This window comes from Carcharhinus amblyrhynchos, chromosome 3 (genome assembly GCF_965287045.1).
Source record: "Carcharhinus amblyrhynchos chromosome 3, sCarAmb.v2.hapA, whole genome shotgun sequence".
In the NCBI taxonomy this organism is placed as follows: Eukaryota; Metazoa; Chordata; class Chondrichthyes; order Carcharhiniformes; family Carcharhinidae; genus Carcharhinus; species Carcharhinus amblyrhynchos.
In genome coordinates this window covers 95,265,506-95,292,918 of record NC_137326.1, presented here as the reverse complement: position 1 = coordinate 95,292,918, position 27,413 = coordinate 95,265,506, and the positions used below count along the sequence as shown (strand labels likewise).

The 27,413-nt window shown below is 39.8% G+C and overlaps 1 protein-coding gene across 1 annotated transcript in view; it reads right to left on the bottom strand.

Moving 5' to 3' along the window:
- Positions 1–25,496, bottom strand: part of LOC145341457 (SPRY domain-containing SOCS box protein 4-like) — a 177,383-nt gene extending 151,887 nt beyond the window's left edge. Inside the window, exon 1 of the mRNA XM_080186421.1 lies at positions 25,409–25,496. The gene's annotated coding sequence lies outside the window, so the exon portion shown is untranslated. The remainder of the gene's footprint in view (positions 1–25,408) is intronic.
- Positions 25,497–27,413: the final 1,917 nt, after the last annotated feature.

Genomic DNA, 27,413 nt, shown 5'->3' with positions numbered 1-27,413 from the left:
AAATTCCCCATTCTTTTTTGTATCTTTTTTATCCATAGTGGTTGGTCTTTTCTTTATGTTTATGTGGAATAATGGTCACATTGGCTACAAAAAAACTTGTACAGTACAATGGAAAACATCTAAAAGTATTCTTTTAAAAAAATTCTTTTGTCCTTGTTGGCAACTGTCTCTTGATTTAAGGATGATGTATGTTCAAGTACTGACAGTTTGTGCCACAGGTCTTCACATGATTGAATGGGCTGATTCTTGACTGGCAGATCATTGGGAACAAGGGGCAGGACATCCCACAATCTAATAGGATCAGGAGCATAGGACTTGCTTCCTTTCTTTCCTGAAAGGCACAACTCCCAGACTCCTACCTGGCAATTAAACCTGCACCCAAATCCAGGATTTGTACACTTCAGCCAGACTGGCCAAAGAGGGTCAGATGGCCCTCTAAGAGCTTGCCCCTTAAGGGCTCACAATCTCTCAGTAGTGGAAAGAAAGCCAAGGGGAAAATAAATATTACATTTCAAAGATCTGTTAACCCAAAAAATGAAAACAAAAGCATCATTATCAAATTGTATGACAATCTGCATTTCTAACAATTAGAAATTAATTTCCATCACTGCATTCCTATGTGCAATATTGGTTCATAAATCCCCTTAATTCCCTCACAACATATTCTGAAATGTTGTACTTAACTCTGACTGAATTAGCCCAGTTGATTTGCAATACCACACAAGAGGAGAACAAGCAAGACCATCATGAAAAAGAATCCTGACTAAACAGTTTGCAAAGGCAATTTGAGAACAGATCAGAGTTGCTCCAACCTGCCTATTTAATATGGGAGCCTGGTCCATTTAGTGGCAGCAACTGAATTTAGCACATTTTAATAGCCAAGGTTGAGGCAGACTGATACACTCAGCAAAATAGAAAACTTCATCCCTAAGTCAGGGAATCAGGCTCATGGAAAACAATTTTGAACATAACAATGCTTAATTTCCGCTGTGGGTGATTTTTATTTCCAATGAGTTAATAACCCCTGGTAACTGTAGAAACAAGAAGATGATGAAGTAAGAATTAATACACCAATAATGTGGAAGGCATTAAGAAGTTAAGTGCAAAGAAAGCAAGGACCTGCATTTATATTGCACATTTCAGCTCCAGAGTACATTACAGCTAATTATATATTTTTGAACTCTTCTTGTAGGAAAATGAGCTATTCAACTTCGTGCTGGGAAGTCACACAAATAACAATGAGATAATTCCATTTTTCATGATGCTGTTTGGAGGAAAGATAGCACCCAATACTTGTGTAACATCACAGGATCTTGGCATAATCTGATCTTTTTAATTCAAATTGTTTGATAATTTTATTTTCTTACAGCCTAAAAAAGATGGAATTATCAGTACAATGCACAAGGCAAAAAGCCTACAACCAAAAGACCAATGACAAAGAGTGAAGTTCAGTTTACAACTGCAACTGTTCAGTCTTACAGCCCAAATTCTAATGCTTCTTCTTCCTTTCAAAGTAGTGACTCCTGCTGGGATAGTTCCGTGAAAGCCACCAAGATTTTTGTTTCCCATCCAAGTGTCATTTTTATCAGTAAGCCCAAACAGCAATTTTCAGCGGGCTATTTCAAACAGAGAGGGGATCACTGCCAAGCCTGAATTCCTTCAAACTAATGCAGTGCAAGTTTCAAACAGGGTCTCTGGATAGTCACAAACAGAAACAGTGAAAATTTCTTGCACCTCTGAAGCAGAGGGATAAAGAACAAAGAACAACACAGCACCGGAAACAGGCCCTTCGGCCCAACGAGCCCACGCCACCATTTCAATGATAGAATGATCAATTGGGTGACTCCTCCTTCACTGCATTGTTTACAATCAGCTTATCACAAAGACTGGAACCAATAGATTCCATTTTGGATGCAACTGGCAATTTGGGCATAAAGGGCACTAGTTTTAAAAAGGTGCTCTTTTCTCAGATTTTCTCTCACTCATTTTGTAGATTGTCAAATTAAAATCTTTCATGATCAAATACAATTGCTCATCATTTTAGAAAGCAATTTTTAAAATTGCAAAACTCTGACAAATTTAAGTTATCTTGGTGAAGTTTTACTAAAGGAGCGCAAAATGGCATCACAAAAAATAATTTTTAACTCAACTGCCATTAATTACCCCCATTTTTAAATGACTGAAAAATTATATAAAACTATTTGCTAGAGTGGTGTACAGTATTCCATTTTAGTAAATACAGGAAAAAGCTTTTAAAACATGCTCAAAAGTCCTTGCAACTAAAAATAACACTGCAGATTCTGGCTCATAAAACATTTGAAACCTCAAAAAATTCTTCCAACAATGCAGCTCAACTTCTACACCAAGTAAAAAATGTGAATCGCTGGTGTTGGTGTGATAGTCAACATTTTGAAATGTGAAAGAACCACTGACAATTCAAACAAAACCAATGTGACAAGATTTATTGAATGAATTAAGTCCAAAAAGGTATCTTCAACGTTAAACAAAATGTTTTAAGCACCATTAAATTCATTGTCTTCAGTAGGCCGATGCAGAATTTATTTGGCTACGGCATCATCATAAGGATTCTAACTGGATGACATCCGACACTCATTATTGCCACTGTCTGCTGCTGAAGCGCTGGAAGCTGAATTTTAGCACCATAGTTTTTTGGTGGTCTTCCAATGATCTAGGCATTATATTTGAAACTAAACATTTTCATTCCATAGAGTGGTTACAGTAACTAGCTCTGAAAACTTTGCTGGTCACAGGGTTTGATGTGGTAACTGTTCTACTGATTTTCGGGTACAGAATCCAGTATGCCTTGCTCAGGATCAGACTAGTGGCTGATCCTTGTTCTCATGCCATACTTGATCTGGAACATCTCTTTCAGGATGTCCATTCTCAAATCAGTTTTTCACTACTGAATTCCCTCTCTGCAGCACAGTTATTTCAGGAATTAGTGTATGTTACAATTTTTAGCTTGAAACCAGCTACGTACTTCATTTTCTTTTGCTGGAGGATCCTTTTCTGTTGTCATTCTCCGTGTCTGTGTGTCCTAAACATCCACATATCATTGCAGCAAAGGATCATTATCACCTGCTTGATCCAATGTGCCAACTTGTAAGAGGAGTAAAATATACATTTCCGAGGTGAAGAATTGAGACCAAGTGAGTGTAGCATTTCTTAGAGAAAAGGTGTGTTGACCTCTATGTTGAGTTTAGACTTACACATGAGTTTTGGTGCCAAAAAGAAGCATCATCTTATTTGCCAGGTCAAAATATATGCCACAAACTATAGTCATTTTAAAGCACCTTTGTCAATTCCCAAATTAGGTACAATTCATTAGGAAACCTCTAACGATGGTCAATTCAATCTGGGGACATGCCCAACTTTGTGAGCAGGGCTGTCTTCTGACTTGCTTTTAACTTGCACAAAAAAAGTGGAAACCTGATTTGTGCCAAATGACTTGCATTTAAAATTCTGTGTTCCTTTTTGCTGGTTTGACAAATTGTGGATGAAGTGCATTGCCACACAGAACAACCTCCTGTAGAGACCCCTGTTCCGGGAGTCAAAATAAATACATTCTGGTTTGCAAGGGTTAAGAAGCCAGGCTGCTCATTTATCCAGTCACTGAAATAAATCTGAAGGTACTTTTTTCTGAGATAGAGGCCAGCTTTTAAATAATTTCTTACACTTGCCAGGTTTATTGAAACATTCCAACTGAGATCATCTACTCAACAGATTAAAGAAATGGGAAAGATTTATGTACAAGATTCTACAAACAGCAACAAAATGTATGATCAGATAATCTGATTTAGTGAGGGTTGCTGGTTTAAATATTGACTCAGATGCTGGGAGAACACCCATGATGTTTAAAAGAGTATCGTGGAATTCATTACATTTCCCCAAGGGGACAAACATTTTAACATCTCAGTCCAAATACTGAATTCTTGCTGGTGTAGCACTCCCTCAGAATGACATTGAAATGTGCCTGATTTACATTCTGAAATCCTCAGCGGGACTAAATGTCCCTTTGTACAGCACCTTTAACACAAGAAAACTTTCTATACCATTTAACCAGTAAGTGTAAGGAAACAATTGCCAAGCCAGAAGAGAAGGATTAAGAGTTGATCAAAAGCATGATCAGAAGTTTTTAACTGTAGTGAACTACAGTTTATGAGATAAACCTCAGTAACGGGGTCTAGGTATGCGGCTCTAAGGCAAGGCAGAATACTCAATACTTTTCCCATCACTGGTTGAGCAAACGAAGGGAGATGAACAGAAGATCAAAGTCAAAACAATGGACTATGAAAAATACATTAGGATTTTAGAGATATTGTATGTTTCCCTTCTTGCTCACAATCTGTTTAGGACTGGGACTTTGTACATGCCAGCAAGAATGTAGATGGAAAAGCAAGATAGGAACATGCTGCAAAGACAATTAGGAACTAAATGTCAGGGTGAAGAAAGCAACCTTGTAGTGCTAAGAATCTTTGTGATTGATTGGATGTTGTCTTTATACCCAAGCTCTTGATGCCAACAATAGGAAGGTCCGATTTAGGCAATAGGAGTAGACAGGCAGTCAGCTCGAGTCAATGATAAGGAAGTAGGGTCTGTTGTGCAAGATGAAGACAACTTCTTACAATGTTAAGTTAGAATTGGCAACACTTCCAAGACTTTATACAGACGGTTAATTTCAGGCCACTCATTTCTCATTTTCAAGAACCTTAAAAATTAATAAGTGGAGGAAACATGGCTAGTCAGGTTAGATCATAATTCATATTATATTAGATGATTGAAGTTGAAAGAATACTGAGTGGAATCAGACAAACTAAGACACTAGCTACATATAAATTTCCTATTACTATACTACTTGTTAATATAACAGTTGATATTAGCCACCTCATCAACATTTACTTTGTAAATGCTCCACAGAATACAAACACAAAGTGGCACTCAAATAAATGGCATTCAAACTGTAAATGCTACATTACTCCTAGCATGCATGGTGGTCAGCAAAGTTGCCTCAGTGCCAGGAACCCAGGTTCAATTCTGACTTTGGGTGACAATCTGTGTGGAGTTTGCACGTTTTCCATGTATCCTGTGCTCCAGTTTCCCCCCAACATCCAAAGATGTGCAGGTTAGGTCGATTGGCCATGTTAAATTGCCCCTTGGGTGTCCCAAGACGTGTCAGTTGTATGGATAAAATGTGTGGAGTTAAGGTGATAGGGCCTGGGTAAAATACTCTGACACAGAGTCAGTGCAAACTCACTCGGCCAAACGGCCTCCTTCTGCACTGCAGGGATTCTATACCTCAAATATTGTAATCATTACTTAAGGTCGCTAACTCAATTTGGCACATGCAAGCTGTGTTTGTCAACTAAACCTTTTCATATACGAATCCATAAACACTAGTTCACCAAAGGATTTGATATTTAACTGGAATGCCAAATTTAGTATGAAGCCATCCAATGGAAAGGGCTTGTGTTCATGTTTGACCTATGCCAAAAGAGCTCTCACGCAGAGCAGCAGGAGAGGACTACAGGTGACCTCTTTCCTCAGGCTTGAGAGACTGAAAACGAGAGGGATAAAAGAAAGCCAGGATTGCCACTTTTAATCAGTGACCAATGCAAAAATGTGTTCTGTGGCTTCCAGCAAAAAGATTGAACAAACAACCCATTGATATTATCCAGGTTCAAAAATGAGAATTCACTATTTTGGCTATCCACTGGTCAGCTAGGGTAATTCTACACTGAAGTTGACTTGGATTATCTTTTTTTCAAATAACATTGTTGATACTATAGGGAACACATATCCTTTTGCTGCCATGGCATCTGATATTACATCATTTATGAGGGGGCCACTTTTTCTTGATTGGACATAAAGGCTGATTTTTGATATCATTTGAACCTATAATTTAAATGTTCAATTAATTTACTGAATCAGTCCCTATAACCTATATATGATTTCTAACTTCACAGTACTGCAGCAAGAGCTTGCAAGTGGAGTCTTTTACAGTGGGGAGCTGTTGTGCTCCAGTTGGCCAGGAAACTCTCCTGCTCTTACCACCTGCCATAGCTATATTGGAAGGACTTACTGGCCACATAATGAATGCATCTTCTGGGGTGGAGCTTGAGTCCAGAGCTTCTGGCTCAAAGGTTGGGATGTTACCCATTGTATCACAAGACCTCCAAGGAAGAATTTTGAATGTGTCTATTAAATATTTAATGTTTCAAAAACACTATGTAGACAGTGACACTGAAAATACTGGGTGATAGATTATATATGTTGCCTTTGAAACTGATGCTTCAGAGTATTAATGAATACTGAGAAAACAGGACTAAATGTAGATTTTGAGTGATAAAATGGAGAAAAGTATTAGTGGGAATCATAGAAAAACTGTAAATCTAATTAGATTAAGCTAGATAAAGCAATGCAAATTAAATGAGAGTAAATATATTTTGAAAATAAATATGTTGTGCCAAATTTTTAAAAAATACTTCAAGGTATGTGGGCTTCACTGGTTAAGCCGACACTTATCGCATTGAAAAGGTGGTGATAAATTGTCTTCTTGAACTGCTGCGGTGCCTTTGGTACAGGTACATCCAAAGATCTTTCAGGGTGGGAGCGCCCTGACTCAATGATGATTGAAGGAATGGGATTATATTTCAAGGTCAGGATGGTAAGTAACCTGGAGGGAAACTTCCAGATGATGGTGCTCCTCTGTTGCAGCTGCCTTTGTCCTTCTAAGCGGTAGCAGTCATGAGTTTGGAAGTGTGGCTTAAGTAACTTTGGTGAGTTCCTGCAGTGATTTTTATAGATGGAACATACAGCTGCCATGTTAGGTGCTGGAGCGAGTGAATGTTTGTGGGTGTGATGTCACTCAAGCAGGCAACTCTGTGCTGGATGGTGTTGACCGTTTTGAGTGCTGTTTGGACTATAACCATCCCGGCAATGAAGAGTATTCCCTCAAGCCTGACTTGTGCCCTGTAGATTGTGGACAAACTTTGGGGATTCAGGAGGTGAGCTACTCATTACAGGATTCTTAGCTTCTGACTTACTCTCGTAGCCATTGTATTTATCTGGCTAGTCCACTTCAGATTGTTAATAGTAGGGGATTCAGTGTTAGTAATGTCATCAAATGTCAAGAGACAATGGTTAGATTCTCTCTTGCTGAAGATGGTCCTCGCCTGTAATTTATGTGGCACAAATATTACTCTCCACTTGTCAGCCCAAACCTGGATATTTTCCAGGTTTTGCTACATTTTGACATGTAACTGAGCATAACATTTTGTGTGAATTTAAATATTTGTAGGGTTGAATTTATTAATTGAAATAATAGCAAAAGCAGGCAATTAAGTGAATTGTTGGATATAATAAATGCTTCCAATAAATTACTCCATTGAAAGATTTTTGTGGTCCAATTTTCAGCTTTAATGCCAATTTAATTCAGCCCATATGGTGGTAAGATGAATATCTCCGTTCATAACTTAGTAAACATAGTTTCTTTATTTTATGTTTTAAGTCTTACTTTTAACTTCTATCTCTATATATTCTAGGTGGTCCAGCTTGTTCCTTATAAACACAAATCAAAAATACCCAATAAGTGACGTTCATGAGTCTGGGTACCAAGGAAAACCGTTACCTCAGAAATGAAGTCAGAAGTTTTAAAGTATTTTGAGGCTGGGAAATTACCGGTTGACATTAGGAGTGCACTTGAGCTATCTCCGCTGACAGTAAGAACATATTTGTGGTAATGCAACCAAAATCAAAAGAGAGTGCATATAGCATTTCACAAGTCATACAAGCAGCAGCATCTTAAAAAGATGGAAAGACTTCTGACCATTTGGATTGAAGAACAAAAGTAGTAAATGTGTGCTTCGTATGATGGCCATTTGGGTGAAGGCTATAAGTTTATGACTACTGTACTTAAAGGATACACAGGGTTCATTGTGGAAAAGGTTTAGTGTTTGTCATGGTTGTTTCAAATGCTTTAAGGGACATTACTTCTGCATAACAAAGTAATGACTGAAGTAGCCAGTTCAGATATTGATACAGTTGAAACATTTCCTGTCTTTTTGAAGAAAGTGATCAAAAAGATGGCTATTTACTTAAAAGATTAAAGATTTCTTTCAGTATTCTATTGGAAGCATATGCCACAAAGAACATCTATTTCCAAAGAGGAAAAGACTGTTCCAGGTTTTAAACAAAAGATTGCTTAGCTTTTCTGCTTGCTGAGAACACTATAGAGGGTTGCATATTTATTCCTTAGCAGTATATCAGGCAGAAACATCAATGTCCTTGAAGGGCTATACCAAAGAACCCTTGTACGTCAGTCAGCCTGGATAACTGAATCACTGGATCACTTTTTCAAGAATGGCAGTTAAATAAAACCATCCCTGCTTGAAAAGACTATCACACCAAAGAAAATACTGACTTCAAGATATTGCTCATCTTAGATAGGCCCCAGGTCATAAGAATTACGAGTAGGAGTAGGCCATCTGGCTCCTCAAGCCTGCTCCGCCATTTAATAAGATCATGGCTGATCTTTTCGTGCGCTCAGCTCCACTTACTCACCCTTAATTCCTTTACTGTTCAAAAGTGAATCTATCCTTGCCTTAAAAACATTCAATGAAGTAGCCTCAATTGCTTCACTGAGCAGGGAATTCCACAGATTCACAACCTTTTGCGTGAAGAAGTTCCTCCTCAACGCAGTCCTAAACCTGCTTCCCCATATTTTGAGGCTATGCCCCCTAGTTCCAGTTTCACCTGCTAGTGGAAACAACTTCCTTGCTTCTATCTTATCTATTCTCTTTATAGTCTTAATTGTTTCTATAAGATCTCTCCTCATTCTTCTGAATTCCAATGAGTATAGCCCCAGTCTGCTCAGTCTCTCCTCATAAGCCAACCCTCTCAACTCCAGAATCAACATAGTGAACCTCCTCTGTACACCCTCCAGTGCCAGCATATCCTTTCTCAAGTAAGGAGACAAAAACTGTATACAGTACTCCAGGTGTGGCCTACCAGCACTTTATGCAGCTGCAACATAACCTCACTGTTTTTAAACTTCATCTCTCTAGCAATAAAGACAGAATTCCATTTGCCTTCTTAATTACCTGCTGCACCTGCAAACCAACTCGAGATTCTTGCACAAGAATGCCTAGGTCCCTCTGCACAGCAGCATGCTGCAATTTTTTACCATTTAAGTAATAGTCCATTTGCTGTTATTCCTCCCAAAATGGACGACCTCACATTTGCCAACATTGTACTCCATCTGCCAAACCCTCACCCATTCAGTTAGACCATCTACATCCTTTTGCAGACTTTCAGCATCCTCTGCACACTTTGCTTTGCCAATCATCTTAGTGTGAATTTTGATACACTACACTTGGTCCCCAATGCCAAATCATCTATGTAAATCATAAACAATTGCAGTCCCAACACTGATCTCAGTCATCCCGTCAACTTTGATGACTCATCAGAAAAGTTACGGTTGTTCACTCATCATTCAACATGCCTTTATTGCTAAATCCCATGGATCAGGAACAATGGTGATGTTCAAGGTTTATTATTTATTGTGTACCTTATCCCAGCTCATCAAAGGGGCAGATGGTGAAAATAAACCAAAAAACAGGGAATTTGGGTTTATCTGTAATACCCTCAAAATAGTGTTGATTCTTGGATGAAGTTACATTAGTGCGCATGAATGGGTGTGTGGTAAAAAGGCCTGAGTGTGTCAATGGTCACAAAGGAAGTTGGCTTTGAAGCTATGCAGGAAGCTGTGATGAAATTGCATGAACCCCATTGAGAAAAACTGTCAAATGAGGATGTAATGCAACTGGAACAAGCTGAAGGAAAAAAACTAAACTGGTGAAACATCATCAGCTCAAATTTTATAACTGAACAATTGTCAAAAGCATTTCAACTTATTGAAGAAGCATGGCAATCTTTGCCAAAATGGTCCAAACAGAGAATGCAGTTCTAAAGTGAACAAGGCGACCAATGATGACACTAACTGTTACAAGAAGTCTTACCAGAAGTAAGGACTGGCCAAAAGACTTTGGACAAATTGTTTTAAGGTCTTGCCTTTATAGGAAGGGGCATAGAGTATAAAAGCTGGAATCTGATGTTGCAGTTGTATAGAACGTTGGTTAGACCACATTTAGAGTCCTGCATCCAGTTCTGGTCGCCGCACTACCGGAAAGACGTGGAGGCCTTAGAGAGAGTGCAGAGGAGGTTTACCAGGATGTTGCCTGGTATGGAGGGTCTTAGCTATGAGGAGAGATTGGGCAAACTGGGGTTGTTCTCCCTGGAAAGACGGAGAATGAGGGGAGACCTAATAGAGGTGTATGAGATCATGAAGTGTATCGATAGGGTGAACAGTGGGAAGCATTTTCCCAGGATGGAGGCGACGATCATGAGGGGTCACGGACTCAAGGTGAGAGGGGCGACGTATAACTCAGATGTCAGAGGGACTTTGTTTTTTACACAGAGCATGGTGGGGGCCTGGAATGCACTGCCACATAAGGTGGTGGAGGCAGACATGGTAGGATTGTTTAAAACTTACCTGGATAGTCACATGAGCAGACTGGAGATGGAGGGATACAAAAGAATGTTCTAGTTGAAGATCAAGAGCCTCGGGATGTTCCTGGGAATTAATGGATTCCTATCTGTCATCCAACAAATTTTAAGACTCACCTTGTCACTTACGTTGGAGCTACTGGGGATCTTCCATTACTGTCTGTATAGCCTGTTGTATGTTTATGTTTATTGATGTCTCCTTTTACATCCACAGGCGATTTGGTCCGCCTTGTTGGCCAACAAGGTGCATACACATAAGAACATAAGAACATAAATCCTTGCATGAGTGCAGCGACCAAAACTGCACACAGTACTCCAGCTGTGGCCTCACCAGTGCCCTGTACAGTTGCAGCAAGACCTCCCTACTTTTATATTCAATCCCCCTCACTGTGAAGGCCAGCATCCCATTAGCCTTCCTGACCACCTGCTGCATCTGCAGGCTGGGTTTTTGCAACTCATGCACAAGGACCCCAAGGTCCCTCTGAACCGTCGCACGCTGCAGTTTTTCACCATGTAAATAATAGTTATTCCTACCAAAGTGGATAACTTCACATTTGCCAACATTAAATTCCATTTGCCAGTTCCTGGCCCATTCGCCCAGCCTATCTAGATCCTTCTGCAGACTTTCCACGCCCTCCGCACAATTTGCCGTTCCACCAATCTTGGTGTCATCAGCAAATTTCAACACCATACACTCGGTTCCCTCCTCCAGATCATCTATATAAATGGTAAATAGCTGAGACCCCAGCACCGACCCCTGGGGCACTCCACTAGTCACCAACCGCCAATCCGAATAGCACCCATTGACCCCCGCTCTCTGCCTCCTATTTGACAGCCAATCCCCTATCCATGCTAACACCCTACCTCCAACTCCAAGCCCTCTAACCTTCTGTAATAACCTCTTGTGCGGCACCTTATCAAACGCCTTCTGAAAATCAAGAAACACCACATCCACTGGTTCTCCTCTATCCACCGCCCTAGACACATCCTCATAGAACTCCAATAACTTCGTCAGACACGACTTCCCCTTAACGAAACCGTGCTGCGTCTGCTCTATCAAACAATTCTCCTCAAGCTGCCTCGCTATTTTCTCCTTGATCACGGATTCTAACATTTTACCTACAACAGACATTAAACTAACCAGCCTAAAATTCCCTGCCTTTTGCCTGCCACCCTTCTTAAACAACGGCGTAACATTAGCCGTTCTCCAATCTTCCGACACTTCCCCGGAATTCAGCGATGTTTGGAAAATAATCACCAAGGCATCCACTATCACCTCCGCCATTTCTTTCAGAACCCTTGGATGCATTCCATCCGGTCCTGGGGACTTGTCTACAATCAATCCCTCCAGTCTGTCGAGCACTGCCTCTCTAGTAACAATAATGTCATTCAGGCCCTCCACTCCTACCATCTTTCCATCGCTAACACCCGGCAAATTATTCACGTCCTCCTCCGTGAAGACCGAAACAAAAAAGTTATTCAAGGCCTCAGCCATTTCCCCATCCCCTACCACTAAGTCCCCTCTCTCATCCTCTAAGGGTCCAACGTTCACCCTAGTCAGCCTCTTCCTTTTTATATATTTATAAAAACTCTTACTATCCTTTTTTATATTAAGCTCTAGCCCAGCTTCATAGTTTATCCCACCCTTCTTTTATCAACTTCTTCGACATTTTGTTGATATTTAAACCTCTCCCAATCCTCTTCTCGCTCACTACTCTTAGCTACTCTAAACGCATCCGCTTTTAATTTCACACTTTCCTTTACCTCCTTCGTTATCCACGGCTGATTATCTCTCCTCCTACGATCCTTTTTAACCATTGGAATAAATTTCTGTTGAGCACCAAGAAAGATCTCCTTAAAGATCCTCCACTGTTCCTCAGCAGACCTACCTTCCAATGCGCTCCCCCGATCAACATTCGCCAATTCCTCTCTCATCCTACCGTACTCCCCTCCGTTCAAACAAAGGACACAGGTTCGGGAACCCACTTTCTCCTGCTCCATCTGCATCATTGTTCGCTGGAGTGGGCGGAGTGAAGGAGCACTGAGTCAGGTAAGAAATTACCTGTTTAAAAACTGTTTAAATCATTTAAAAGCATTTTCGCAGGCTTTTTAGTGTTTAGTAAGAACTTACCTTGTAGAACTGTTAGATTCATTTAAAAGCATTTTCGCAGGCCTTTTGTGTTTACTACTTTAAGAATTCAAAGGGAGTGGATAGCAGGGATTTGTGAGTAGGCAGTCTTTTAAACAGCGCCAGGTTTAAAAGGAGGCCTGGTGTAGACAGCGAGCAGCATCGGAGCGGGCAGTGGAGTGAGAGGGAAGCTGAGTGAGCTGCTAGGGCTTAGGATCTAAGGGCTTGACAGAAAAGGGCCAGGTAAGTTTGCGTTGAAATCGGTGTTCAGTAGTACTACAGGGAATAATGGAGGGGCATATGATGTGCTGTTTCTGTATGATGTGGGACCTGGTGGACCCCAGGGTCCTTCCACGTGACCATGTCTGCAGTAAGTGCAGGTTGCTGGAGAAGCTCCAGCTCAAGGTAGATGAGCTGGCCTCTGAGCTACAGACACTGAGGCTCCTCAGGGGGAGGGAGGGTGACATTGATTATGGGGTGCAAGAGTCATCCACACCCCCTAGACTGGCTAACTCTAAGGGTCAGGAACAGGAGGGGGCTGCAGAGAGGAGGAAGGAGGGTGGGGACCGGAGGAAGGAGGGTGGGGACCGAATGCCTCAGCCTCTCAATCTACATCTGCACATGGTGGGTCGTGCGAGGGTTGCTCTTGGATGTTGCTTCAAGAGTTGCCTAGTGCTTCACGTCCGTTAGTGTATGCTTAATCTGGACCAATTGACAGGCAACACGTCAGCTCAGTGACTATCACTGTCTGCTGTACAGTTACAGGGACCCGGGTCTGATCTCCGGCTTGGATCAATGTCTGTGGGAGTTTGTACATTCTCCCCATGCTTGCATGGGTTTTCTCTGTGTGCTCCAGTTTCCTCCCACATCCCCAAAATGTGCTTTTTAGGCTAATGGGTGTCAATAAATTGTCCCTGAATTGGATCTCCCTTAATCTGGTGTATATATAATTCCCTAAATTTGTATCCCCTTTATTGTGGGGTTTCACTAGAGGTAGACAAAATGTCGTCGATTGACGAAAGACTTGAATAAGGCACTCACTGAGTGTTAAAATGGGCGGTGCTGGCTTGTAGGGCCGAAGGGCCTGTTTCCTGTGCTGTGCTGTTCTTTGTTGTTGACCATCCTGTCCTTTCATCCCAATTACTCCACCACTTGCTACCTTTACAAGAACCCCACAACCAGCTCTGCTTATTGTCAACTTATTTAAATTTATTATCCTTTTGTACATAGAATTTTAAAAAAAAAATTTTGGGATGTTCTCTGCATAAGCAACATTTAAATTTTAAAAACAATTCTGATGCAAAATGTTCAAAAGAACCAAACTCCAAATTATACATTAACTCTTAGGGAAAAATCTGATTTGCTTAATGCTGTTTAGTTTAAAGTTGCACTTTCAAGAACACAAGTAGGACATTAAGTGAAGAATTATTACTGTTAAAAATAGCTATTTGACAACAAAGTAATTGATCACAGGAGTGAAGCAGGCAGGAAGAGTAAGAAATATAAATGCAAGTTTGATCAGAGGTGACATATGGCACTTAATACCTTTATTGAATCAACCAATCTCCTGCGCTTCTGTTCAAATGATGAGCAAGGTCATCGATCAAAGTAACAAAAGACTATAACGGCTTATGTTGCCCTGGAGATATTCTGTTCAAACCCTATTTTGGTTACAATTTGTATTCAAATTTATGACAACAGTTAAGTCATAAAACATTGCCCTTCTTCAAATCAAACAACGTTGCCTGGGGATATGGGCATGTCCTGTCTTTGTTAAACTTTACATTATGCCCCATCTCATTAATGTAATCATAAACAAAGATTAAAAACATTTAATCTTCAGTGTGCATTATGTACTTCAACTGCCTACCCTTTGGTGCTGATAGTCTTAACTACATTACTTTTATTTAAAGGTCACGTGACAATACTACATTTTGACTATGTGAAGTCTGTGATTAAAATGCAAAAAAGGGTTATCCCCTTCACCAAAATGCACAACAGTATTCAGAAAGAGCACATTGACACAAAAAACATATATTTGGAACATCTTGCATAAATACAAACACAATTACGTAGATTTCCAAGTCCACCAAGAACTACACACAATATTCAGAATGAAACAAGTGTTCATTTTCATTTGAATTGCAAATTGAAACATATGCAGAAAAACAGAAAAGCTTGGTTATTGGAGCTTCCATATATCCTGTAAACAAATGAGGCAACAATATCTCACGTCCCTTTGGAATAAAGCTTTTTCTCTACTAAACATGACCTACAAGATTCTTCACTAAAGCATCAGCTGTGAACTGCCATTCTGTCCACCCATCTTGCACCACATTGTCATTGGACAATGGATTGGGTTTTTTATTGTAAAGAAATTTAAGAGAACAGCACAGAATGAATTTAGCAGCTTTTGTTTTAATTAAGTGAAATGTGCATGATGTATGTATGCACAAAATTACAGCAACTGACTAACTTTAAAAGTGTTAATCACGTCTAGAAATCTCAAATAAAACTTCTCGTTCCAGGTGATGCACCTGAGTAAAGATTTTGTACAGCCTGCTACTGGAATATCTGAAAATCAAGAAAGACCACATCCACCGGCTCTCCTCTATCCACCGCCCTAGACACATCCTCATAGAACTCCAGTAAATTTGTCAGACACGACTTCCCTTTAATGAAACCGTGCTGCGTCTGCTCTATCAAGCAATTCCCTTCAAGATGCCTCGCAATTTCCTCCTTAATGACAGATTCTAACATTTTACCTACCACAGACGTTAAACTAACCGGCCTATAATTCCCCGCCTTTTATCTGCCACCCTTCTTAAACAACGGCGTAACATTAGCCGTTTTCCAATCATCCGGCACTTCCCCGGAATCCAGCGACGTCTGGAAAATAACCACCAAGGCATCCACTATCACCTCCGCCATTTCTTTCAGAACCCTCGGATGCATTCCATCCGGTCCTGGGGACTTGTCCACAATCAGCCCCTCCAGTCTGTCGAGCACCGCCTCTCTAGTAACAGTAACGTCATTAAGACCCTCCAGTCCTAGCACCTTTCCATCACTAACACCCGGCAAATTATTCACGTCCTCTTATGTGAAGACAGAAACAAAAAAGTTATTCAATACCTTAGCCATATCCCCATCCCCTACCACTAGGTCCCCTTTCTCATCCTCTAAAGGACCAACATTCACCCTAGCCAGCCTCTTCCTTTTTATGTATTTATAAAAACTCTTGCTATCCTTTTCTATATTAAGCGCTAGCCCAGCTTCATAGTTTCTCCTTCCCTTCTTTATCAACTTCTTTGTCAATCTTTGTTGACATTTAAACCTCTCCCAATCCTCTTCTCGCCCACTACTCTTAGCTACTCTAAATTCCTCCGCTTTTAATTTAACACTTTCCTTCACCTCCTTCGTTATCCACGGCTTATTACCTCTCCTCCTACTATCCTTTTTGACCATCGGAATAAATTTCTGCTGATGGATAGGATAGAGGTGGAGAGACTCTTCCCGCTCAAAAAAGACAGTAGGACTAGGGGGCACAGCCTCAAGATAAAAGGGGGGCGGTTTAGAACGGAGTTGAGGAGGAACTTCTTCACTCAAAGGGTGGTGAATCTCTGGAATTCTCTGCCCGTTGAAGTGGTGGAGGCTGCCTCGCTAAATATTTTTAAGACGTGGGTTGATGGGTTTTTGATAAGAGAGGGGATTAAGGGTTATGGGGAGAGGGCGGGAAAGTGGAACTGAGCAGCGACAGATCAGCCATGATCTTATTGAATGGTGGGGCAGGCTCGAAGGGCTAGATGGCCTACTCCTGCTCCTGCTCCTATTTCTTATGTTCTTATGTTCAATACTTTGTGCCTGTTAAATTATTGAGAGTTATCAAGAAAATAATAGTTACCATCTTGGTTTCACAATTTAAAAAAAATTAATGCTGTTACGTTTGTTTCACTCAGAAATTAAGCCTGATAGATGTCACATTAATTCTAAACATTGCTGATACATCAGAAACTGACGAGCAGATCAGTAAATCACAGTAACCCTCTAACACATCCTTTTTTTTTAAAACCAAATATGATCAAATTCAGAAATTCATGTTCAGGGGGTTTGAAAGGATTAAGACCTGATTTCCTTGCAGCATTATGGGGAAAATGCTTATTCAGTTTAAGAAACAGATATGGTAGCTCGTTTGTAAAATACGTGTATTTCATCAGCTTGATATGTGCTACTGAGCAACTATTACCAAAATTCAAGAGATTTTAATTTTGATTTCCATCCGTTCATGATGGCTCTTTTTTTTGCACCATATGATCCTGCTGAAGTAAACATCCATGCTACAATTCCATATCACTAAAAACTGGCTTCCACTTGTCAGCAATACTAAAGTTAAAGTATCAATTTAGAGCCTGAGCCTGGCCTGATTCTAGACAGAAGCAGAAACAGAGATCCCCTAGAGCCCATAGTCTCACACCACTTAGTTTGGATATCACATGCACTACAACTCCAGCATTGTCAAGCTGGGTTTAAAAGGGGTTCCTTATATTGTATTTCTAAATCCATCTGTACTGCATTTAAATGGTTAGGCATTCCTAGGTTTATTTATTAGTGTCACAAGTAGGCTCAAAAACATTGGTGTTACGTATTTGGATTTATTCCTATTGGCTCATGCAGAGCACTGGAAGTGACGTAATAGTCCTATCGCAGAATAGAGAGAGAAGTAGCCACCATGGAAGAGATCACACACCGTTAAGCATCGTTCAGCTGGAGAGGCTTGGCAATGTATGCCTGTAGATTTTGCAGGACATTCCAAAGGGCATATGTTCGTATAACGGTTGATGCTCGCACCAAATAGCCTGATGACATCCACCCCAGAAACTAGGAGAAGTATTTAGTCACTTTGAAGTCACTGAACAGCTGATAAGCAATAACGGGCCTCAATTTGTCTTGCAGGAAAATGATATTCAACATATTACTTGTGTACCATATCATCCTGCTATCAATGGACTAGCAGAACGCTTCATCCAAACCAGGAAACACAACTTGAAAACAATCAAGGGACATACATACACCTCAACAAATTCTTGTTGGTCTACCAGAATACCATACATTCCATGGCCAAGACTCCTCCTGCCTTACTCAGGATGAAGAGGTTCCTCATTTCATTTTTGGAGGTTTTAAAAGATCGAGGAGATCATGCGATGGCAACAACAAGCACAAGTGGAATGGTCAGAAAGAAAGGCAAAACAGTTTTCCACCAAGGACAAGTACTTCTGGCTCAGAACTATTCCAGAGGAGAGAAATGGATTCCTTGTGCAGACTGAACTTGTCTCTTGCACTGCCTTGACCAGAGATGACATTATCTGGAGGAGACATGCAAACCAACTATTGGCTAGGAGAACACATCCACCAAATCTGGAGTCTGTTGAAAATTCAGGATCAGACTGACATAGTGCTGTGTTGAACTTTTCTACAATTCCTACACCACTAAACACCATTGAGAAAAACAACACTTCACCTTCCGTTCAGATGCAGAAGTGACCTCTAGTTTCCTTGTCAATGCCAGTCAAAACAACCAACAGCCTCTAGGGGATTTCTCTTTCTGCTTCTGCCTAGAATCAGATCAAGCCCAGGCTTTAACTTTAACTTTAGTATTGCTGACAAGTGGAAGCCAGTTTTTAGTGATACTGAAGTTGTAGCATGGGTGTTTACTTGAGCGGAATCACATGATGCAAGATGCCAGATGTTCCCACCAGTGTGAAGACAATGACATCAGGGGTTTGCTGTCAATAGTTCCAATAGCAAAGACCTTCAGACTATCTGACTATTGTTCATGTTGAACGTGATTGGGGGTGCTCAGTTTAAGGGGAAGAAATGTCTTGTTGTTGCATTTATCCCTACTGGCTGATGCAGAGATCTGCTCTGTTAACGTATGCAATGGAAGTGATGTAATAGACCGAGCCCAGGAAAGAGAGAGAGAAAAGAGACAACCATGGATGGGATCACATACTATTAATAAAGGTCCATTCATTTTTAACCGATGTCTGTCTTGCATATCACTTCTCCAATATACAACAATTGGTGTATTCAAGTTTCTAGTTGACCAGATCACCAACAATCTGTCCTGGTCCCTCCATGCCGATGCTACAGTTAAGAAAGGCCACCGATACCTCTACTTTCTCAGGAGGCTAAGGAAATTTGGCATGTCCACTATGATTCTCACTAACTTTTACAGATGCATCATAGAAAACATTCTTTCTGGTTATACCACAACTCAGTATGGCTTCTGCTCTGTCCAAGGACTGCAAAAAACTACAAATGGTTGTGAGTGAAGCCCAGTCCAACACTCAAACCAGCCTCTCATCCATTGACTCTGTCCACACTTCCCCTTGCTTTGGAAAAACAGCCAGCATATTCAAGAACGCCATGCACCCTGGATATACTCACTTCCATCTTCTTCTGCTGGGAAAAAGATACAAAAAACAGAGGACACGTACCAACCAACTCAAGAACATCTTCTTCGCTGCTGCCATCAGGCTTTTGAATGGACCTACCTTATATTAAGTTGATCTTTCTCTACGCCCTAACTACGACTGTAATGCTACATCTTGCATCCTCTCCTTTCCTTCTCTATGTACAGTATACTTTGTCTGTATAGCACACAAGAAAACATCCTTTTCACTGTATACTAATGCATGTGACAATAATAAATCAAAAATTTAATTTTTAAACCACTGGGAATGGTGCACTGTGCAAACATATAACGGAGGTTCAAAACCTATGATGTGGCTCATGGCCAGAATATAAACAGACAACACCTAAGTAACTGATTTGTCAGTTCACTATGATGAATTCCTTCATTCGATTTTTGACAAAGATACAGATAATGCCACAATTTCACGAACAAGTTCTCTGTTAAGTTTAAGGTGGAAAACTTACATCCCCTTTGAAAAATGTAAGGCACATGGAACAGAACATTTTGCATCTGCTGCACCAAATAGTCTTATGATAACGAACATTGCAACTGTGAAAATAAATTAACAGATTGTTCCATATTCAGTAAAAACACAATACTACCCCTTTAAGTGCTATCAATAATTCAGAGGGATTGTGGAGAGAAAATCCTAGTGGGTTAGAGGAATTTCAAATAATCAGGCATTTAACTCACTAAAAAAAAGTAACAAGTGAAATGACATCAGATCAAACTAACAATGTAACCAGGAAACTGCCTACATAAAGGCACATAAGTATTAGATTTATACAAGTGTTTCTGATTTAAACATGTATTTTGGTATTTTAAATGTTTTAACTGTCTTTTATAAAAGGAATTGTGCACTCTAGTCAAGAGCAGGTTGCTACAAGAAATGAATGGATGAAGCCTTAGCAACAGAACCACATTCTCTGGAAACAATGAAACCTCAGAATGTGCAAGTTCTTATCAGGTGAAAGTTGCTAGCAGTAAGGTCATTGGGCTACTTTTATGAAGAGAATTTTTCCACACTATCCAGAGAAGACAGGTCCCTGCTCAGACGTAAGAATATACATCTGTCTGGTTTGGTCAGTGACCTAGCAGAAGTTGGTAAACTTTGACCTTTGTAGCTAAGCGTCAGGAGTTACTAAGCAACAGAGGAAAAAGCATCATCAATAGGGGGAGGAAGCATCTGAATTTTATGGACCAATGAAATCCCATGATATCAGAGTGTAGAATACAACTGGCTAAAGCATATGACAAGAGTTATTAATGATTGATTTATACTGAAGATGATTTGATCATAACTAACAGAAGACAGGAAATTTGATATAAAAAAATGTATAATTGATCACACATTGTAACCTCAGAATTATATGGAATGTTCAAAGCCTTCTTTTGTAGGAGACATTGGACTGCCCAATGCTCATTCTCCCATCGATCATTGGTTAATAAAGATACATCTTTAAACTGCAATACTGGTTTTTGAGAGTCTTTGTATTGGCTGAAGTTTTGGCAATATCCAGTCTCCAGAGAACTCTGCAACAGGGAATTACCCAAAATAAATATTTGATTGCAGAACACTGAAGTATCTAATTTTATATTTTCATATTAATCAGGTTCCAAGACTACATATGTTCAAATTATTTGGACTCTTTGAACTCAAGTTTGCCAAATATATTAGGTAGAATAGTTTCCAGAAGGTAATGTGGGCAAAGAGGTTTCCTAGCGGAAACACTGGGAAGAGTAGAGAAAGGAAAAGAAAAGTTTTACAATCTTCCAGTGAGTTTATTGATTACCCTGGTATTTTGAAACTTAGCCAAAGCAAACCTATGTTGAATTGACTGAACTCTGTTGGAGTACACCAGCTAGACTCAATATCTGTTAATTGAGGAGCATTAGAAAAAACAGAATGTCAGGATCTAGCTCCTGAGCTCGATCGTACTTGTTTCAAGTAGGACTTGGTTCTAATGAAGATTCCATTTAGGTTGCAATGACTCACTATGTGCCTTTCTCTTTCTCAAATAGTCTATCAGCAAAAAAAAAATCAAAGATCAAACATAAGCCAAATGACTAAGATATTGTTAGACCATCATTATCTATGGGTCAATACTCAAATAGGGAATCAAAATATTAAAGAGAGAATGGGAGGGAGAAAGGATCAAGGAGAGAAAAAAAAAAATAGCCTTTCAAAAGCAATATACAAGGAGCAGATACTTGTGAAACTTGATATAGCATATGCTTATATTGTTTTGGTAACCAATTTCTGCCACTAAGTGGTAGCACTGTACATTGCAACAAATATGCTAAAACATTATTAGTGTATGATTTTTCCAATATTGAGTACCAGTGCATGTCATGCATTTGTTTAGTGATGCTGAGAACTGTGAATACATTTCAAGTCAGCAAATAAAATGCTGCTTCACAAGAAGCAATGCAGAATGCACTTGTATTTTGTAGATGAATCAATTTCAAAAAAATAATCAGAGGCTAATCCAAAGCAAATGGGCAGATGAAAGCAAGACAGATAATTGCATTTATATCATTGAACCATGGAGGAAAAGGATTAGAAAAGATAGTTATAAACTTGGTTGAAGTAGGCGATGGAAGAGCAACAAAGGTTTAGGAAGGGAGCTGTAGTAAGAAGGGCACAGATAGCTGAAGTCTCTACCATGAATTGCAGTGGAGAGAAAATATTGGGGCCACAAAATCCAGAGTCCAAGGAACTCAGGATTGAGGGAGCTAGAGGCTGGAAGAAGATTTGATTCTCCCAGTGGAGTGACTGAAAGCAACTGCTAGAAGCTCCATGCATTTTCAGTGCCCTTAGTTATTTGCTAGGCTGGAGGCAATTAAAAGTGGACAAAATAATTTCTAAAATGTTTTGAGCAATTAGTTGGATTCATAGATGGATTTTCCTTATAACAGTTAAGTACTGATTTATTACGGTCAGATTTTGAAAGCATAAACAGTTATTGAATAACTGTTTGTAAACATTTGGTATACTTCCTTAGCTAAGTTTCATTTGTTTTAAATTTACAAATCTGTAACGTAGCCATAATTGGCCAATTCTGTATATGCCAAGGTGTAGCACAAGTAATGAGATGTCTTGTGCCCAATGAATGGGAAATTATGTATTTATTCTCCATCACATATACACACTGTAAAAGGCTAACTATGCGATATCATATTCCCAAAAATCCTTACCAATTTTAATTAATAGCCTGTTAGATTCATAAATTGCATACATTATAACAAAAGTTCAAAAGTCAAAGTTTTAAGTGAATAACTCACTTTTAAAAATGCACATATCATATGTATCCACTGTGAAATACAGAAGCCAGAATTAAAGGCTGCAAATTTGGTAAAGATAGCAAAATTCAGCATTTGGCAAGTATATTTTGCAAATTAATTTAATAAAAGTAGTTTAAATGAGATCAACTGTAAAAGCAAAAAAATTTAAAATATATTTCATTTAAAAATTAGAATAGAGCACTGACATGACCCACTTCAAGAACCAATACATATCTCAGATTTTAGCACATTTGCTGCCAGTCTTAATCCATGTATGCATAGGAAATTTACTCAAATGAAATAAAAATAGAAGTCGTGACAGACTTTCAGAAAGCATTGTTACTAGCATATGAAAGAAACAGAAAGAATTAGGTATTTCCAATCATTAAAGAAAAAACATTATTTCAAATACTTTGTTGTTCTTGACATCTCCACATCCAGCAAAGAATGGTATTTAAGGGCAATGTCACAAAAACTACTTCACTTATAAATTTTACATACTTGTGACAAAGCTACATCTAGCAATACTGCTCACACAGAATCAATTATGTAAGATCAAGTCTTTTCATCTTTTCCTCCAGACCGCTAGCTAATGCAGTCAAAACTAAACTATGGTTGGGATTTAATTGAGCCTTCCACAACAGAAATGACGACATTATGGAGTGGGAAAGTGGAATAGGAAGGATATGATGGGAGTAGCCCCCACCACCCCCCCCCAGTGGGACAACTGTCCCCACTGCTGGGAAAGGTGGGTGGGGAGCAGACTCACCTTTTTAAATGATATAGAGGTCATGGGTTTGAAAGGCACTGTCAAAATTACTTGGCAAGTTGTTGTAGCGCATCCTGCGGATGGTACACATTGCTGCCACAGGTGTCCCCTTGGCAGAGGCAGTGAATGTTTGTTTTGGTCATGGAAATGCCAATCAAATGGGTGGTTCATACTGGATGATATTGAGCTTTGAGTATTGTTGGATTTGCACTCATCCAGATCAATGGAAAGCTTGCCATCCCACACCTGACTTCTGATTGTAAATGGTGGCTGGGCTTTAGGGAGTCAGGAGGTGAGTTACTCAATGCAGAATTTCCATCCTTGGCTGGCTGTTATATACACATTATTTAGAAGTTTTAGATCACAAAAGCCCTATAGTGCAGAAGGCAGCCATTCGGCCCATCAAGCCTGCACTAACAACAATTCCACCCAGGTCCTACCCCCTTACCCCACATATTTACCTTTCTAATCCCCCTGACACTAGGGGGCAATTTTAGCATGGCCAATCACCTAACCTGCACATTTTTGGAGTGTAGGAGGAAACTGGGGCACCTGGCGGAAATCCACACATACATGGGGAGGATGTGCAAACTCCCCATAGTGACCCAAGCAGGGAATTGAACCCAGGTCCCTGGCACTGTGAGGCAGCAGTGCTTGCCAATGCGCCACCCACAGGGTCTCAGTGGTTAGGGAACCAGTGACGGCCACTGAATATCAAGTCATGGTTAGATTCTCTCTTGTTGGTGATTGAGGATGACAGGCACGAATGCAACAAGATGCATACTCCGAGTACCACAACTTGGCAAAAGAAAATAGAAGCAAACATATAATGGCTTTTGAGTGGAACTGAATAACAAAAATTATCCATGATATATAAATATGGAAAGTCGGAGCATGAGCAAGTCACTTGGTTCCTTGAAGATATTCCACCATTCAATGTTTCGTCCTCTATCTTAATGCCATACTCCCACTCTCTCTCCATACACCTTTCATGTCTAGAAATCTACTTCCTTCTTAAATATATTCAGTGACTTAGCCTCCACAGCCTTCTGTGGTAGCGAATTCCAGAGGTTCCACCATTCTCTGTATGAAGAAACGTTTCCTCATTTTAGACCCAAACTCTTTAAATTACAAAGGTTAAAAAAAACACAAGTTGTTCATTCTGTAGGCAGGGCAACATTCTTCCTAAAAGGAAGTGGTTTGTGTTCATAAGGGTTTTAACTTCTGTCAAAATTATGTTGGAAAATTTCAGTTAGTATGGTGGTGTACTCTGGCATAATTTTGAAAAATATAAATAGTTAAATAAAAAAACATTTGTATGCTAGCCTCAAATGTTCTAAAGAGAAGGCCTGGATGATTTTTTTTCCCCACCAGTACAGGGACACCAGATCTATAGTCCTGCTCCATCATCAACCAGCCTGTTGAGCTCAGTCAGCATAGATTAAGTGTCAAGCCCAGGGCATCGCTGGTTAGTTTGTGAGGCTCAGCTAATCACTGAATAAACTTGCTGAACCATTGGAAAGCCTGCAATCGTAGGTTTAATCTGTGAACATGGTTGATCTAACAGGTTGCAAATTTTCCTTTGTATGTCATGGCAATTTTGCTGCTGTTTATAGTGATTTCTCAGTCTCCCTGGTAACAGAGTCCAGCAAGATACGCAGACTTTACATGTTAATATGCTCAGCTCTTTGTGCATAGTCTACTGACAGCAATGAATCCCAAATCACATTTGTTTTCAACGTGCATTACCAGATGACTTTGTACTGCCACAAAATAAATGTTGCCCTCTTCTGCGTTAAAATTGTCTTTATCAATCACTATTATTTAGGATGATTACACAGTATGTACCCAGCTCTCTATATGAATGCTGCATGAATTGCTCTGCATGCTTAGCTATGACAAACAAGCCAAATATTTATTTCATGCTTACATATGCAAAAAAGTGAAGTTACGTATCAGATGCAAAGATTTGTTTCACAACTACAGAAATCAAACTTCTAGCAGTACATCTGACATTGGAATAATGACAATAATTGTATTACTTATTGATTGCTCTTGTAATGTTTGCATGTTCTTTAAAGCATAATGGGTTAGAAATTAGTCTGGGTGCATTAAGAGGCGGCAAGAGGGTCAATAGAAATTTGTTCTTAGGCCTCATCAGCACACTCACCGACAACTGTCCTCAGGCAAGTCCAGAAAATTGGTTTAGAGAAGATTGTGTTTCCTTTGGACTGACAGACTACTCCTGTTCTTGCTGGCTTCAAACTAAGGGATTTGAGAGAAGACTAAGGCTTGGTCAAAGTTTTTTTTAAGGAGGGGTTTTAAAGATGGAAAGATGGAGATGCAGAAACATTGTCAGAGCTTAGAACTTAAATGGTTGAAAGCACATCTGTCAATGGTTGACCAGAAGGAGAAATGTCCAAGAGTCCAGCGTTAGGGGGTGGACAGTCCTCAAAGGTTACAGGCTAGAGATAATTACAGACATAGATATGATCAAATTTAAATACAAGGATCACAATTTTTGATTAATGGTGCAACGGACCAGTTTAGATTAACAACTACAGGATAATAGATGAGTGGGGCTGGTTGTGGGATAAGGGCAACAGAGTTTTGGATGAATTGACACGTGCAAGATGGGGAGAGATTTTTGAAATTGCTTAGAAGCAAATGTCAAGGAGGGGAGGGGTGGTGCAGGTGTATAACTGTTTAACTAGTAATCCAGAAACCCAAAGTAATTCTCAGATGACCCAGGTTTGAATCCACAGAAGATGGTGGAATTTAAAAATTCAATAAAATATTTGGAATTAAAAGTCTAACGATGACCATGCCACTGTTGATTATCGTAAAAACCTATCACTAACGTTCAAGAGGGAAGGAAATCTGCCACACCTACCTGATCTGGGCAACATGTCATAAAGTCATAGCGTTTGACAGCATGGAAACAGACCCTTCAGCCCAATTTGTCCATGCCGCCCTTTCTTTTTTTTAAACTCCTAAGCTAACCCCAATTGCCACATTTGGCCCATATCCCTCTATACCCATGTAACTATCTGAATGCTTTTTAAAAGACAAAATTGTACCTGCCTCTACTACTACCACCTCTGGCAGCTTCTTCCAGACACTCACCACCTGTGTATGAAAAAATTGCTCCTCTGGACACTTTTGTAACTCTCCCCTCTCACTTTAAACCTATGCCCTCTAGTTTTAGGAAAATATATTGACTATCTGATGATCTGATGAATGTGACTATGGTTGAATAGATAAGATTGGAACAAAGGGCAGCCAATCCTATTCAGCTCAACAAACAGGTTGAGGCATTGTAAAAGGATAAGGTGGTCAACCATGTCAAAGGAAGGTTGAGGCTGACAAGGAGTCATGCACCACATCATAAAGGATGCCACTATGACCTTGATAGGGCAGTTCAATTTAGGTGACAAGATGAAAACAGAATTGTGATCAAGAGCGGCATGAATTTAGAAGGCAATAACACATTTAAAGGCTTGGAGCGAGGAAAGGGTGGTTGAGGTGGAATGGCGTGCAAGGTTAAAAGGATTAAAAGGTATATTGTTTGAGGGGAGGTAGTGACAGCTGTTTTGAAAAGAAGCTGAGAAAACAAACAATTTACAATGTCATTTAGCATAGTATTGGAGCAGAAATAAGTAACATGGTTAGACTGTTCTCAATTGACGTATCACGATGTTGGAACATTAATCTGAAAATAAGTCTACTTGCAAATGACCAAATGTCTAGCAATTTTCAATGATTCTTTCCTGAACTGACAGTGATGTTCTAAGAAAACCACAGCTCAACTTTAATCACAAACTGAAACAATTTTGCATTTAAAGTAGACAACTGTTCCACTGATATAGTTTACTGTTGAGATTTGAAATTCTTATCCAGAAATCACACTGATAATCCTTTTTGTGGAGGAGCAAAAAACTTCAAAGTAAATTAAAATGCCACTCCTGATCTGTCCCCAAGGGGAAAAACATTTTATTCTTAGAATTAAATCATGTCATAAGCAGTTCTTGCACTCAAGTGATGGTTCAATGAAGTGATGGCACTGAACGACATAGACTAGATCCCAAATCCAGTTCCAAGTAGGCGGCGATTAACTCATTTAAGCCACAACAACAAGTTGGATACTGAAACTCAGCTCAGCATCAGTACTTGGA